This window comes from Oryctolagus cuniculus, chromosome 5 (assembly GCF_964237555.1).
Source record: "Oryctolagus cuniculus chromosome 5, mOryCun1.1, whole genome shotgun sequence".
Classification (NCBI taxonomy): Eukaryota; Metazoa; Chordata; class Mammalia; order Lagomorpha; family Leporidae; genus Oryctolagus; species Oryctolagus cuniculus.
Window position 1 is genome coordinate 124,775,626 of NC_091436.1, and position 17,382 is coordinate 124,793,007.

A 17,382-nucleotide genomic window follows, 5' to 3' on the forward strand; every position below is an offset into this window, starting at 1 on the left:
ACAGTTAGGCTCTTCTCAAGAATTCACTCGGGGCAGGTGTTGTAGTATAGCAGGGCAAGCCACCTGAATCACAGTACCTGGCATCAGTTACTACCTCTGCCTCTGCTTCTGATCCAACTTCCTACTTATGTGCCCGAGAGATAGCAACTGATGGCCCAAATATTTGGCTTCTCCCTCATCATCCATGTGGGAGACCCAGATGGAATTCTTGGTTCCTGGCTTCAGCCTGGTCAAGCCCCAGCTGTTGTGGGCATCTGGGGAGTGGATGGAAAATCTTTTCTTCCCTGTTACTCTGCCTTTCAAATAAATAGAAAACAAAACAAAAAAACCTTAAAAAAATAATTAACTGTCTTAATGGATTAACAAATCCTACTAGTAACCCTTGAGCTTCAACAATGAAACTCTGTTCTATAGAACTGATGATTATCAAGAATATAGTACAAAAGAGAGCATGTGACAAAGAATTCTACCAGTAACAACAAGTCGCAAACTTCTCAGGTACAAAATTCTTCAAATCTATAGTAACAAACTACTCAACTCCAGTTCTAAGAACTACTGATGCTATGAATTCCTCACTTGTCACTTTGGGTTACACATACACACTAACACAAAATTAGTGAACTTCATATAATCTTTAAAAGACTAAGGCTAACAGTGGTCCTAATTTTTTAAAGATTTATTTATTCACTTATTTGAAAGGTAGAGTTACAGAAAGAAGGAGACACAGAGAGAGATTATACATCCACTGGTTCACTCCCCAGATGGCTGTAATGGCCAGGGCTGTGCCAAGCCAAAACTAGGAGCCAGGAGCTTCTTCCTGGTCTCTTAAATGGGTGCAGGGTCCAAAGATGTTGGCATCTTCCGCTGGTTTCCCAGGCACATTGGCAAGGAGCTGGCTGAGAAGTGGAGTAGCCAAGACTCGAACCAGTGCCCACATGGGATGCTGGCACCGCAGGCTGCAGCTTAACCTGCTGCAGCATAGCGCCAGCCCCTAACAGTGGTCTTTACACTTTCTACTTGAACTCTTTACTTAGTGGAGCATTAAGCCTTTGACTATAAAGTAAATTGTGTTATGGATGGATGGATGGATGGATGGAAGGAAGAGAGGGAGGGAGGGAAGAAAGGAAGAAAAAGAATAATACTTAGAATTGTGTCTATGAACTACAACAAATCTATTCTCTTTATATAAATAAAAAATATAAATATATAAATGACCAAGGCTATATCTACTAAAAATGAAAACCCCTTATCTAAATCAGCCTGACAATACAATAAGCAGAAAAACTTGAAAGTCAATTCCCACTTTGCTCCTAATGTGGCTGTGAGGCTGAAGGCAAATATCTATTGTTTCTGTGACTCAGCTTCCTTGCATGACTCAACTTCCTCATCTGTCAAATGAGGATCAAAGTATCTGCATCATAGGATGTCATCAGCACAAAATGTTATAGAGGTATAAATGTCTTAGACAGGTAAAAATCACTATGCAAATATAATATTCACTTACCAAGGAAAACTGCCTAGGTACTTATTATGTACCAGGAACTATGCTAAGGCAAATGCCTCATAGTACACTGCGGGAGGGTATCATAAAAATAAATAATTGTAACAGTTTGCTAGACAACATAATCAAGCAGTGAACACAAAATCAAAGGTGAATATAAAAAAATCAATATTTAACTTCCATGAGCAGTCAGGAAGGGCTCCCAGAAGATGGTATCTCAGCAGACTTAAAGAATGAACAGAATGCAGCCAAGCAAATGCAGAAGACATTTCAAACAGAGAACAGCAGGTGAAAAGGCCCAGAGATAACAAAGTTTAGAGTGAAGCAATTTGGCAAGGCTGGAGCTCAGCATCGTGGGTGTGGGTGGAAGGCCGCCAGGCAGATCAGATGCTGAAAGGCCTTGTCACTATGGCATAGAGGCAGAACTTCATCCTGCAAACAGGGAGCCATGGAAGAAGGGGTGTGCCATGAGTTGGTTTCAAGTTTGGGTACACCATTATCTTTACAGGGGAAGACAGGTTTAAAAGAGAGTACAGTCAGAGACACAAAACCAGTCAGAAAAGTATTTTTATTCTCTAGGCCAGCAGATAAATACTGAAAGTGAACTAAGCTACCATATCACTAACAAACACGAGGGAATGCATCTGAGACATAGAATAGCGACACAGACAACCGTACAGTGGATAATTAGAAGTAGGCAGGAAGGCAGAGAGAACGAGTTTCAGGTTTCTGGCTTGGTCAACTGGACAAACCTGGGACACTCAAAACCAGGAAACATGAAAGACATTAATGTTTAAGCAGAGAACTTTGGTTGATGTGGAAATTAGGAATCCCTAATGTCCTGTTGGATGCATGAAGTACCCATGGGACATATCCAGGTGGAGATACCCAGGGTGCAACTAAAAATATCAGTCTGAGGTTTAGAAGAGGCTGAAGATGGGGAAGGTGCTGTGGTATAATGGGTTAAGCCACCACCTGCAGCACCAGCATCCCATATGGGCACTGGTCCAAGTACCAGCTGCTCCACTTCCAATCCAGCTCCCTGGAAAAGCACTGGAAGATGGCCCAGGTCCTTGGGCCTCTGCACCCAAGTGGGAGACTCGGAAGAAGCTCCTGGCTTCAGCCTGGTCCAGCTCTGGTCCCCCACTGAGGGAGTAATCAGTGGGTGGAAGATTCTCTCATTCATTCTCTCTCCCTCTCTTTCTCTCTCTCTCTCTCTCTCTCTGCCTCTCAAATAAATAAAATAAATCTTGTAAAAAAGAATAGGCTGAAGATGCATTTTCAGTAGTCCTCCGAATGTGAAGCCAGTGGTGTAAGGACTCTCAGGGAATGGGTATAGAATGAGTGACGAAAGGTGTTTCAAAGGGAACTCTGAAAAGCACAAGCAATTAGGGGTTTAGGCAAGGAAGAGAAGCCAGCAAGGAGATCTAGGAAAGAGGACTTAGTGGTGTCATGAACATCAAGGAGGAGACAGCACCCATCCTGGGGGACCGTGGAACAGCCACTGTAATAGTTCTGAATCTGCTCTGCTACTTCAGGGGCCCATGAGGAGCGTGGCAAGAAGATGCGCTATTCCAGGACCAAGGACATAAAGTTAATTTGGACACAATGGTATAATAGGATAATTCTCCTCCATTAATTCCATTCTCCAAGCAACCTCGCTGACGCTCATATCTTCAAGTTCCTTTAACTACTGAAAATACATCTCCAGTCCCTCCTGAACTTCAGACTCATATTTCTAGTTGTTTCCCAGGTGTCTTTTCATAAGAGTACTTCTAATGGTGATTACAAATGTTTGCACTGTCTTCTGAGTTAAAGGAAGAGAGAAATATCTGACCTGAAAGCTCCGCCAACTATATGATGAGGGGCCCCTTCTAGGCCAACTCACAAGGCAAACTATGGCTCTATTCCTACCTTGTGCACAATAAATAAACAAAATTTGTTCTGTTCTAAATATTATATTGGGAATGCTAATATCAGAGTCAGCATCAAAGGAGTTTCAGCAAAAAGAAAACACAAAGTGGGGGCTGGTGCTGTGGCATAGTGGGTAAATGCCGCTGCCTAGATTGCCAGCATCCCCTATGGGTGCTGGTTCAAGACCCCCTGCACCCGTGTGGGACACCTGGAAGAAGCTCCTGGATCCTGGGGAGTAAACCAACAGATGGAAGACTTCTCTCTCTCTCTCTCTTTCTCTCTTTCTCTCTTTCTTTCTCTCTTTCTCTCTCTCTCTGCCTCTCTGTAACTCTGCCTTTGAAATAAATAAATCTTAAAAAAATCCACTTATTCATAAAAAAAACACAAAGTGACAACAAAACTTTCTACAATTAACCATCCTTCCCAGCATGTCTTTGGCTCCCCAAAGGCTACCTACATCTCAGGGTATGGTTATATCTGACCACTTCCCATCCCACTATTTTTCAGTCCAATAGCCTTAAGGAAATATAGAAACAAAATTAAATGATTCAATGCCTCTTTTCTACCCTCCCCCCTTTTTGCATTCTCACTCCAGTTGTCTATCAGAGAGTAACAAACCCTGAAGAATGAATATAAGGATGGGAGAAAGAATTCATTTGTTACGCATGGCAATATGGCAGAAATCCAATGCAAAGAGTATCATTTATAGAGCTGCACAGACATAAAAGAAAGACTGTGAAAAGAAAGGCTGAGCCACCGAACTGACCTGAAGATTTTTGGATCTCTTATTTTTCCCACTATACAAACTAAACTCCAGGGGTAGCTAAAGTCTAGAATGATTTAGAATATTCTTGGAAAAACATGATTACCACCCCTAATAATTTTGTAATTGGCTTAGTTTCTATCAATTCAAAAGAAGGCCCTAGACTGATCTATAATTTAACAAACCATTTCACAGTAATAAGCTTTTATTCCTTAACACTAATGTGAAAACAAGCTTCACTATGCCTTAAAGGGGTTAATTCAATTATCTGAGCTACTTTTGGCCAATCAAATTATATCCACTGAAATATCTACAATGTATAGGGTGTAATCACATTGGTGGTATTGGTGCAGCATTAGTAGGGGAAATCAGCAATTACAGAACTTAAAAATGGTAGAAGTGTTAAAGTTCCAGAGAAGGTGGCATTTTAACGTATCCCTCAATGTATGTAATATATTTAATGTATCCCTCAATGATGTAATGTATTTAATGTATCCCTCAATACTGAGTCAGTCCTGGATAGCAGAGAAGAGAGTAGATGGTGGCTGAAGTAGAAGAAATCACCTGGGGGCCAGCACTGTGGCATAGCGGGTAAAGCCGCCACCTGCAGTGCCAGCATCCCATGTGGGCGCCGGTTCAAGTCCCAGCTGCTCCATTTCAATATCCAGCTCTCTGCAATGGCCTGGGGAAACAGCAGAAGGTGGCCCAAGTCCTTGAGCCCCTACACCCACATGGGAGACCAGGAAGCAGCTCCTGCCTCCTGGCTTTGGATCGGCACAGCTCCGGCTGTTGTTGCCAATTGGGAAGTGCACCAGGGGATGGAAGACCCCTCTCTCGCTCGCTCTCTCTCTCTCTCTCTCTCTGCCTCTCCTTCTCTGTGTGTAACTCTGACTTTCAAATAAATAAATAATTTTTTTTTTAAAAAGGAGGAATAACCTGAGCCAAAGCAGAGAGGCATGTGAGTTTACACCTCCACTAGCAGACCTGCACATGAAGCAGGGGCAAGACGAAGTGGTTTTTTCCATCATAAAAACAACTGACATACAATGTTAGTCTTCTCAAAGATACCATCTATCTACCCAGTATTTAACAACCCAGAATTTCTAGCAGTAAGCCTAACTGTTGTTCCTCAAGACTCCACTCAAATGCTGTAATGTCAATAAAACCCTCCCTCCACATCCTAAATAGGAGTAAAACTGCTTCTTAACACCCCCGTCACTTTAGCTGTCCATTTCTTAGGTCCCTTCTCATTTTCTATCAGAATCACTAATAACCAGGTCTCATCTTCCTTATTACATGAAGTTTCTTTCTGGGCCATCTGATGATAGAGATGCCTGGGTCATCTCTTAATTCCCACAGTGTTTTTAAAGTACATGTGGCAGATACCCAACAAGTGTTTATGACTGAATCCAAAACGTGAGTCAGTGATTGAAATAATCTACACGACAGCAACCATTCTACCTAGCAGAAAACATTCTCACTAAAAGACACATAAAGCAATAGAAAAAGTCTTCTCAACCATTCACAGCCACAGGACATTTTGCCTTCTTCCCCTCAGATATAAAATGAAAAGCTGACATAATGTTAAAGACACACTCACTGCAAGTCTGGAACTCAAGATGTTTCAACTCCCAAGCATCACCAACAGCCAAACTGCGCACTACACAGTCTAATGTGATTCCAGGCTTATTAACAGACATCAACAAATATCAACAGTTTGCTTATATTCTTGCTACAGCAAGGACTAAACATGAATACTACTTCCCTCACAAAAAAAAGATGAAATCCACAATTATTCATCACAATGGACACATTGTAGTATATGCTTCAATACTTACACACATATATATAATATAAAAATATTATAGATATTACCTAACATGGTTCATTCCCAAATATTCCCTAGCCATTATACAAACTGCACTCTTACTTGACTTTTCGCTCTAATAGAGCTATTTCTGGGGCATCCTAGCACAGCAACAAACAAGTAGTTCATAGGAAAATTTTATAGTCATTGATGCTGGGCAAAGGAAAAATAATAGCAAAGCCAACTGAATCTGCACTAACGGTTTATACAGGCGGAATACAATTATCCTGACCTTAAGATGTGTTTTCAGTGCTGACAAATCACATGTTTCACTGGATAAAGGGAAATGTTTCTTTTCTTTTAAGAACAAAATTCTTGGCACAGAGAATAATTCAAACATTTATACCTGAAGCAGCTGTGCTGCTGTAGCCCAGCCTGCTACTTCCCAAGGACCTTGCACCTGGTGACCATGGTGGCATTTGTGAAAAAGGCAAGGAAACATCTGACTTCCACAGCTATGCCTGAGGAAGAAAACTTGACATTGGTTCGCACACATATGTGACTCCTTTCAAGAACCTCTGACTCAAAATTTCAGAGGGAAGTGGCCCTGTAATAACATCTCTTCTGAGAATAGTGCCATATGGTTTTAACAGAGGTTTATTTCCTGAACCCAAAGAGGGCTGCTGATTCTCAATCCAATGAAAATAATTATGCAGACAATTTCACTCTATTACTTTCAGTGAAACCCATTCTGTGTGGTCCACATATGCCGGCTGACACCTTCAAAGAGACATTAAGCCAGTTTTATGTACCATGCCCTTAATGGGTGGAATGCAAGGTAAATTTCCTTGAAGATTAGCACCTGTCGTCATACATAAGGCACCGCTACCCCCACCTTTGACTGCCACATGTTAATTCTCTGGATCAAGGAGAGAAATGAACTGGACTTCCAAGTTAAGAAACAACTAATCATCAGTCAAATATTAAGGCACACACACCGAGTAAGAACCGGAAATGCTGCATCTCCCAAAGTCAATAGCACTGCTGGGGAATTACTTCAGCCACAATTGGCAGGTGGGAAGACTGGGGCAGGGTGGAGCTGGGGGAAGGGAAGGATGGGGAACCACTCCCTTGTGTAAATTCTAGCAACATTCAACTACTAACCTTAAAATAATCAAGAGAATAGGAAAATAAAATCTCTTCGGTGCAAAGGCTGAATAACACAAATGCTATAAAAATAATGATTTAAACCAAAAATACTACTATTATACAGTGCTTTCAAAGACCACCCTTTAAGTCTAAGAATATTCCCTTAAGAACAGAATATGCTAACCCACGCCAGGTTGCCCCTGAATCCGAATTTTATTACAGTAGTTGGCAATGAAATGAACTGGTTCTCCCTTTCACGCCATTAAAGATCAAGTTTGAAAATGAACCAGTGAAAACTGTTTTTTATTTTGCCAATATACTTGGCCCACTGCAGAAAGAGTCTCTTCTCTTCCCATAAGATCTTTGCCTTCCAATACCCACCCACCTCTCTTCAAATCATTGCTGGAACAATCAAAACAAAGTTGTTCTAGCTGTCGTTAGCAGTTTCACTAAATCAAACACAAATCACAAATATGCTCTAAAAGAAAGCAAGTGAGTGAGAAAGAGAGAGACAGAGAGAGAGAGAGAGAATGGCTGTAGGGAAGCAGTAGGCCCAAAAGGTCAGAGCAGGAACGAGATACAAGCCGGCAAGTATTAACCACAAGGCAGGCCCAAAGGCTGTTCCAGGACTGTTTTCTTTAGACTGCCTGAAAATCTTGCCAAGAAGCAGACTGATGCTGCTGAAAGAATATCTTCCACAGCTGGGCATCTGGGTTCTGTGACAGACAGCCCTGTTCCTGTGTGTGTGGCCTATAGAACATATCGAAAGCCTGGGAGGGAGTACTTGGCAGAACAGGAGAAAATCCAAGGATGTTCTTTTTGGCGGAGAAGGAAACATAATTCCAAATCATGTTCATCTGATTAAAACTCTGCCTTCACTGCTGATACTCAGACTCAAATTTTGTTTCTCACTTTTGCTATTTGTTTCTGATGCCTACCACTGATGAGTTAGAGAAATCCCTCTGCTCACTTTCATTTCCAGTAACTTTTACATCTCAGTTTTGCACAGCCAACACTAAGGCGTTTTTATTTCTAACAATCCAGGGAAAAGTTTAAATAAAAAGTAAACTGAAAATCTTCAAATTTCTTGAAAACAGAAACAACTGGAAAGGGCCTAGCCATGCATGAAAACTATGTCACCAAACAAGTTTTGAATTTTCTTAAATTAAAAAAAAAAAAAAACTCTACTTACCTTCATTTATCAGATTTATTTCCTTAAAACACAAGCAGTATCAAAGTTTAACTTTGACAGTATACTGGCTAAAACAGCAAGGCAAGAACAGATTTCTGTTAAAGAAGGAAAACCAGTTTCTACTGTGTGCCCTTCAAGAAAAAAAATCAGAGCTCTTTAGAGAAAAGGGAACTACGCCTGGAAAATTAACCATTAATAGAGAAAACTGTTTCCAATCTTATGAAATAAGAGGACACCTTGCCTTGACAATTCTATTTAATTCAAACAGCCTTGAAGACACCTGAGCTGAGAAGATACTCTCTGAGTTCTGCACAGGAGGAAAAGGTACAAAGCACCTTGTTTTAAGAAATTTAAAAAATTAATAACAACAAGTATCTTTAAATTACAGCCATAAATATCATCCAAACGATAGTGTTTGCAGGGAAGCTGGGTGTACCCCTGACAAACAACAACTCCTCTGGTCTGGACCTGGTTTTTGATGTAACCAATCTGGTGAAGCCCATGAATGGGTATCACTCAACCAAATTTTAAAAGTTGAGGTACAGTTGCTAGAAAACATAGTGAGAAACCGATAGCAATCTCCCATGCACCCCCATAGCCAACCCCCACATGCCCTTGTTTTTTAAGATGGTCGGTGGTTTGCTTTTCTTTTATCCTTGGTTTTAACTGGCAACACTGAAATGTGACACCATTATGATCACCACAATACCATTATTATGTAAGCATCTGTTAAATCTCAAATTTGGGGGGCCTGCATCCACAAGGTCTGCAAAAATTTCCCAGGGACAGAATGGTAGAGGGAGTGAGCTAAAGTGAATCAGTTTAATTTCCATGGAAATTTTTTGCCTTCTCAAAAGCCGCAGAACCCACCAGAGTCTTGGGCTAACAAATGTAAGAGCTACTGCATTTGGGACATGTCTTCAGAGAAGAGAAACAAGTCTGGAAGTGAGATCTTTTAATGCCCAACCACAGTGCTACAGAAGGCACAGCTTTTGAGCCCTCGGGGAAAAGCTCACAGAGATCAAGAGAAGTATTTTTGGGTATCAAAGAAAGGACAATCTAATAAAAGGCAACCTTAGTTGGGGCCGGTGCTGTGGCGCTGCGGGTTAAAGCCCTGGCCTGAAGCACCAGCATCCCATATGGGCGCCAGTTCTAATCCTGGCTGCTCCTCTTCCAATCCAGCTCTCTGCTATGGCCTGGGATAGCAGTAGAAGATGGCCCAAGTTCTTGGGCTCCTGCACCCATGTAGGAGACCCAGAAAAAGCTCGGGGCTCCTGGCTTCTGATCGGCACAGCTCCAGCTGTTGCGGCCATCTGGGGAGTGAACCAGCAGATGGAAGACCTCTCTGTCTCCACCTCTCTCTGTGTTTCAAATAAATAAAATTAATCTTTAAAAAAAAAAGGCAACCTTAGAAGAAGGCCAAAATCACCTGAAATCAGTGGTACTCCCCTCTGTATCACTCAGGTGACTTTTCTCACATCCTCTTTTGTAATCTCCTCTGTCAGGTATTTCTAAACTTCCTGGATCTACGTAAAATCACTGAAGGCAAAGCAAATCTTTGTACTCCGTTGCAGCGTTCAAACTACAAGAAGAGCTGGCTTTTAATTGACTGAACCATCCAAGGTCTGGGCTTTTTTCTTTCATGTCGCGGTCTGGGCAAGGCTTAAATGCACATGAGGGAAGAAATGGAAACAGAGTAATGAAAATTAATCATGTCATTTGACCATATCATTTTTCTTGGATCACTTTACATGGTCTCTGCATTCAAAGACAAGTATTTCCTATTTCAGGAAAAAATATAAACAAAGAGTTGTTAAGTTTCACATTACCATAGTTTCTCATCGTCCACTTTCATTGATTAACGCCTATAGATTGACTATTTAATACATGGAAACACGAAATGAAAATTGCATATTGCCAGAGTACTGCAGTTGGATTGACAGAAAAAATAATATCTACTTTTCCAGTGGCAATGGTGGTGTGCAGTAGCTTAAATGTGTTTTTCATTGTCGAAGGGGTCTGATTTCTTTCATACGGATATTGTTAGGAGGCTGAGGATTGGTGATGGAGTTAAGATGACAGAAAATGAAGGCATGGCAGGAAAGACTGCACAAATGCTTCATGCTCCTCTAGTTAGAGATGAAAGGTGGGTGGAGTGAGCACCGGCTTTCCTAGCTCATGTCACTGGAGAGAGATGCTCAAGAAAGTTGAAAGCTTTCAGTTCTTGGAAATCTTGCTTGCTCTTTAGACTGTATGTGTTAGAAGGAGCTCTTGAGGGAATTACCATAGTGGTTTTGAGGTTTCTGAAAAAGGGGGGAAAACAGGGAAGCTGCACAGGCATCCTGATTGACTTCAAAAGCTGATTTTTATCTGTACATTTCAGAATCAAATGAAAAGGAGGCACTTTATCCACATTTTCCCTACAATATTTGAGTACTGGTTAAGTTTTGCTCCAAACTTGCTAGGGGTAGAAAATTATCTTACATCTAATAACTATCCCAACAAGAACATATTTGTAAATATATATATATATATATACAAATCAAGTCACAAAACTATGGACTTTTATGTGCGTTTGCTAGTATCAATTTGTACCATTAGAAGTTAATGACATGAAGAGAAAATGTAAATATCATAAGAACAAAAGTAAGTTCTAAATGTTAAGATCAGAACCAACTTTCCCTTTTGTTCTTCTCTACATTCCATTTAAAAAAAAATTTATTTATTTGAAAGGCAGAAGTACAAAGAGAGAGAGGGAGAGGCAGTGAGAGAGAGGTCTTCCATCTGTAGTTCACCCCCGCCCCCAAATGGCTACTGGGCCAGGCTGAAGTCAGGAGTCAGGAACTTCCTCCATGTCTCCTATATGGGTGCAGGGGCCCAAGCACTAGGGCCATCTTCCACTGCCCTCCCAGGAGCATCAGCAGGGTGCTGGATTGGAAGTGGAGCAGCTAGGACTCCACCTCAGGCAGCAGCAGCCCCACCCACTATGCCATGGTCAAACATTCTTTTAAAATTACCTAATTTATTTACCTAATAAGCATTCACTGGACACCTACTATGTGCAAGAATTTTGCCAGAAATAATGAGGAATATAAACTCAGACATGTGGTCTGCATTTTCAAGAACCTTGCAAGCTGGCAGGTGAGATAATAGTTGTAACATAACACAAGGCACCGTTTCAAGAACTGTGAAGTGTCATATCCAGAGTGCTGCAAGATTTCAGAATGAAAGACTTCACTCCTGAAGGAAGGCTTAATGGAGTGGTACCATCTAAGCTAGAGAGAAAAGATTTCAAGAGGGTGAGATTTGAAAAAAATGGAAATGGAGAGAAGCATATTCAAAGAAAAAAGCACAGCACAGAGATGTGCCACCAGGAAAGGGCCAGGCAGGTTCAACAACAGTGAGATCAGTTTGGCTAAAGTAGTGGTTCTTGGCACAGGATGGTATGAACCCCTGCGGGGAGGGGAGGTTCTGTCATCGAGTAGGCAGAAGCTACGAATGCTAAGTATCCTGCGATACACAGGATAGTCAGTCTTACAGAATGAAAAGTCCCACATATGTCATGATTTATGGAAAACCCGTCAGACATTCAAGTAAGTGAGAAAACATGGTTATAGTTACAGGAGCCTAGAACCAAACTTAGAGTGTTTTTTTTTCTATGGTTTCAATGCATTGGACTTTCTAGAAATAAAACTATCTAGAGAACAAAGTTAGAGCAAACTTTTTTTGTAAGGAACTTCAGCAAGTATTGTTCTACATTTCAGAAAAGCTTTACCCACAATACTGTTGCTCTTGATATATCTGAACCACTAACCACACACCTAAACCAACCTCAGTTTGCAGCTGTCACATTCAAGGTAGGTTCACACATATTCAAGCACCTTGCTATGTTTTCTGAACATTCTTCTCCAAATATTTAGATATTTAAATGTCTAAATATAATTTTTAATCAACTTCACTTATTTTTCTTTTATATTACAGTGATGGCATTATACTGGTCTTTTGGAAACTGCATGCATAGATATAGAAAACCTGTGGATTTCATTTCAGCATAGTAAAGGATGCCTGCTCTAAAAAAAGAGGAGGTATTGGCTTGAATACAATTTGACAGCCACTGAACCAGAATGTGTGTGAGAAAGTGACTGGAGTTGTAAAGATAAGACAGGGCTAAGTCACTGTGGGCTTACGGAAACAGACTGAGAAGCTGTTGTTCACTGGACAACAGGCATACATGACGCACCAGGGAGGCATTCACAACGAGAAGCCCTTGTGTACACCTGATCAAAGCTAAGCCTTTAGAAGATGGAGCAGCAGCACCATGTAAGGAGAACTTCAAGCCAAAGAGTCAGTCTGGACAAATCATTAGTAATCTTGGCCTATTACAGCAATTCCCAATATTAAGGTAAGGAAAGGCTAGCTTTTAGATAGATTATTTAAAAATCAAAGGAGTAGCAGGTATTTAGCCTAGCAGTTAAGATACCCGTGTTCCACACTGTAGAGCCTTTGATTCCCAGCTCCAGCTCCTGATGGCAGCTTCCTGCCAATGCAGACCCCAGCACGCAGCCGGGATGGCTTGAGCAGTTGGGTTCCTGACACCCCTGGGGGAGTCTCAGCATGCATCCCCAGCCTGGCTCCAGCCACAGTGGGCATTTGGGAAGTGAACCAGCAGATATTCTCTCTCTCCCTCTCTCTCTATTTCTCCTTCTCTATGCCTCTCCACCTCCTAAATACAGTTTTTTAAATTTTTATTAAAGATTAAAAGTATTTTATGGCATTAGTTTTAGAAATAAGGGAGACAGGAAAATTGAAGATGGGGAGGCCAGCGTTGTGGTACAGTAGGTAAAGCCACTGCCTGTGACACTGACATCTCATATGGGTGCCAGTTGGAGTCCCAGTTGCTCCACTTTGATCCAGCTACCTGCTAATTCACCTGAAAAAGTAGTGGAAGATGGTTCAAGTGCTTGGGTCCCTGCACCTATGTGGGAGACCCAAAAGAAGCTCCTGGTTCCTGGCTTCAGTCTGGCCCAGCCCTAGCCATTGCAGCCATTTGGAAAGTAAACCAGCAAATGGAAGATTCTCTCTCTCTCTCTCTCTCTCTCTTTCTCTCTCCCTCCCTCCCTCCCTCCCTCTTTCCCACCCTCCCTCTCTCTCTCTCCCTTCTCCCCTCCCTCCCTCTCTGGAACTCTACCTTTCAAATAAATAATCTCTAAAAAAAAAATTAAGATGGTTAGAATTAAAGATTTGGGAGTTGTTCACAAAATCAAGGTGATGGCTGTGATCTTTTGACAATGCCATACATAAATGAGAAACAGGGAGAGAGGACGGCCAAGGCCAGGGAGAGAGGAAAGCCCAAGTCCTGAACTTTTGCTGCTGTTCACTTGTAGGGGGGAGATGGGAGGTCTACAAGGAGTCAAGAATCATGAGAACTGAGATGAAGGCTGCCAGAGTCATCGCTAGCAGCCTTCAGGAAAGCAGTGTCTGTCAGGCTGGGGAGTGGTGGTCAGAAAGAAGAGAAGCCAGACTAACTTAAAGGAGTAATAAAGGAAATGAACACTCTAGGATAGTAAATCTAACCTTAAAAACAACAAAACACTGCAGGTATTGTCAGTTCTCTTCTCTGTTGATCACGTGCACTGAATCCAGTTTTTGTCACAACTCTAAGATTTCTATATGAGGAGCTGCTCAGCTGTACCAATTATGCTGGTTAAGATATAAAGCATTCCCAACAAAAATTTGTCCCATGGAGACAGGATTTACCTCTCCACAAGAAATGAAGAAGTAGAACGATAAATGTCTACTCCCACTAGGTTGCTACTGAAACCACAAAGCTAACACTTTGAAGGGCTCACCAAGGCCACCTGTTGAAGAGATGCCAGCGACAGGCTGGCTGCCCTTCTTGGGGACCTGAAAAACCACAGCACAGGGGCAAGCACTGTGGCACAGCAAGTTAACTCACCACTTGGGCCATCCACATCCTATATCAGAGGGCTGGTTCAAGTGTTGGTTACTCTGTTTCCCATTCAGCATGCCAGCTAATGTATCCTGGGAGACAGCAGGTGGTTGGGCTCTTGCCATCCATGTGCGAGACCTGGATGGATTTCTGGGCTTCTGGTTTCAGCCTGGACCAGCCCTGGTTGCTGAGAGCATTTGGAGAGGGAACCAAGGGATGAAAGATTGTGTACATTCTATCTCTCTCTTTCCCCCTTTCTTTCCCTTTCTCGCCTCGTCTTCCCATCACTGTCTTTCATGTAGATGAAAATAAACATTTAAAAAAACACACACAGCACAACCAGACTGAGTTGTGTCATGGCCTGGCAAGTGCCCATGCTCAGATATCCATCCTGGATTCCAATCCTGATTCTGAAACTTGGGTGTAAGGACTTGGGCAAGTTATTGGACTTCTCTATGATTTCTTCCCTTCACATTTAAGTTGAGATCACACAAGTACCTACCTCTTAGATTGCCATAAATACCATAAAATGTAAGATTATTATTCATATTCTTAATATCTCAATATTAGAGCCATGAAGTATTTTTCCTAATTTCCTATAGATATACAAGGCGAATTTCTAAGCTAACAACACATGACCATATCAATTAGACCAAACTACTTTTTTATTATCTGAATAGCTTATACTAGTTCAGATGAATAAAGTATTGGTATCTATTATAAAAGGTAAGTGTGGTACTAAAATCAGTCTTTTGAAAATAGGACTTTTGTGTCAAATAATATTTATCCACTGCTGAGAACTCTGAAAATATCATATAATTAACCATGAAAGACTAATATTTCAGAAGAATGAACTTTAAAGATAATTTGTGTTCCCATTCCTTCACCTTTCAATAATCTAGATTTAGTAAGAACTATCTACAGAATGCCCACAAGAAATGGGATGGTCCAGGCTTACAAGTAAGTCATAAACAGGTAACCATATTTCAGAAGCATGCTGAGAGGATCATGAGGAAATACGATACAGACAGAAGACAGGGAATCATGTATAAATTCTAAAGCATTCCCTAAGCTTATAAACATTTACCTTACAAGGCACAAAAGATGACAAATCTTATGTACTCAAGAATCAGCGTCATTCCCTTTAGAGTTTCCTTGTGTTTGAAAGCAGTGAAGCAGCCACATTACAAATGTTCCAGATACTTCAGAAGCTGCCATAATCCCACTGTGCACAAGAGGCACTGTGATTCACACCCAGCAGAGGCTTTTTTCAGACTTAAAAAAAAAAAAAAAACACCATAAATCTGACTGCAGCCTAGTTAGGTGCCTGTGACAGTTTCTGATGCAAGTGAGGATATGAGTATGTTCATTAGCGCATAAGAGGGAAAGTGAATGAACAGGCCCTGCATATCTGCTCAATCACATATAGATTCTGAAGAGGAAATTCTTCCATTTCCTGTAAGAAAGTAAGTATTGGACAATGCGGTGACACTGGCCTGGGCTGGTTTTTCCAGCTCTGTAGACAGTAAGGTAAAGGAAGGACACACTAATCTTGTTTGAGGCAGCTCATGCCACCCAAGGGTCATAGCAGAGACAGCTTTAGAGTGCTAGCACCTATCAAAATGAAATAAAGGCTTTGTACTTCATTTTCCATTATTCTCATGTCAAACCCCAGCTCACACTCGTGGGCAAAAATATCATGTTTATATTTAGGGTCCTTTTCTTGGGTTCAGCAATCACTTGATAGCTCATTTACTATTGGTAGCTACTACCTGATAGACAGTGACCTGGGACCTTACACACTAGGGTGGAAACACACAGTCCCTGATACAGAGAGAACCTGTAAGTGATCAGTTAGAAGCCAGAGTATGCTGTTGTGAGCATTCTTCTAATTTTGAAGAAAATCCACAATGAGTCTAAGTCATTGTCTAGTTAATCTTATCTCACAAGTTAATAAAGATAGAAACATTTCCATTAACTTGTATATTTCCAGGATAAAGTGAAAATGAAGATCTGGATGCAAACACTTCACTTGATCTAGCTTGAAAAGAATAACTGTGTGAGAGAAACTATATTTTCCAGGGAAAAATAAACTGAAAGAGAAAAGGAACAAAAATAAGAAGAATGGAAATTAATTTATTAAATTATTTAAATAAAGTTGAGCATGACTCTATGGATTTCCTTGGTTTACTATTTTAACCTTTACACTGAGACAATCCATCTGATTTAATTCTACTGGCAAGACAAGAGGGAAAAAAAAAACATATACCAAATGAAACAGGGATTAATATTGGAAAGAACTATTCTCCCCAGCTAGAAAGGAAATATCTCCTTTTCTTGGCGTAATAAAGGCACTTAAAATGCCTTAACAGCAGCCTATTTAGTATATAGTCTACCTTATATCATTACTTTAATAGTTTATGTCTTAGTCAATTCACTCACTTTTTACTATGACTGAGAATGATACAAATGCTTCCTTGTACAGGCTTTTCCTCCTGCTTCTGTATGGAAAGATTTTATTTCTATTGGAGAGAGATGGTATGCATTTTATTTCCATTGGAAAGTATCAGCATGTACACTATTTCCTCTGCTTATAAGACCAATAAGAAAAAAGTGACCCAGGAACCAAACCTTTTGGTAGAGTCCTCTTTAAAAGTCAAAGAGCACTATTTAGTAGACAGAGAAATTGGCTGTGGTGTATTCCTGTTTCAGTTCAGATACACAAGCAGCTGCTGCTCTGTGAAGCCGCCCGTGCCAATGTATGCATCCTTAGTGCAGGTCCAGATGGGGATGACTTCAGCCTCAGGTCCTGGCCAGCCAGCACAGTCTGGGGTTAAACAAGCAACTCGCTCCTTCTCTTGCATGAGCACAGAGAGACAATATTACACTATGGCTCACAGAAAGTATGGCAATTGGTGATACTTTCCAGACCTCTGTGTCAAAACTAACTTGTAGTTGATGCCTACTTGCTTAAGTTTCATTCACTTGAATTCCAATTATTTGCTCTGAAAGGGAAATGTTTACTTTTGTACACATTTTGGTTTGAACCTCCCAAACCATTGCTAGAAATTAATCTTAACCACTGAACATCTGCTTTAAAACCCAA

General features: G+C 41.0%; 1 protein-coding gene and 1 long non-coding RNA gene across 13 annotated transcripts in view; one reads left to right on the forward strand and one right to left on the reverse strand.

Moving 5' to 3' along the window:
* The window catches only part of RUNX2 (RUNX family transcription factor 2), a 358,973-nt gene that overhangs the window by 191,767 nt on the left and 149,824 nt on the right, over positions 1 to 17,382 (reverse strand). The window lies entirely within an intron of this gene.
* LOC103349765 (uncharacterized) lies at positions 9,083 to 16,439 on the forward strand. 2 transcript variants are annotated; one of them, XR_007923274.2, is made up of 4 exons: positions 9,083 to 9,949; positions 12,091 to 12,183; positions 12,308 to 12,728; positions 16,270 to 16,439. It is a non-coding gene; the product is annotated as an uncharacterized lncRNA (long non-coding RNA). The 2 variants fall into 2 exon arrangements; XR_011388673.1 differs by having other exon boundaries at positions 9,083 to 12,183.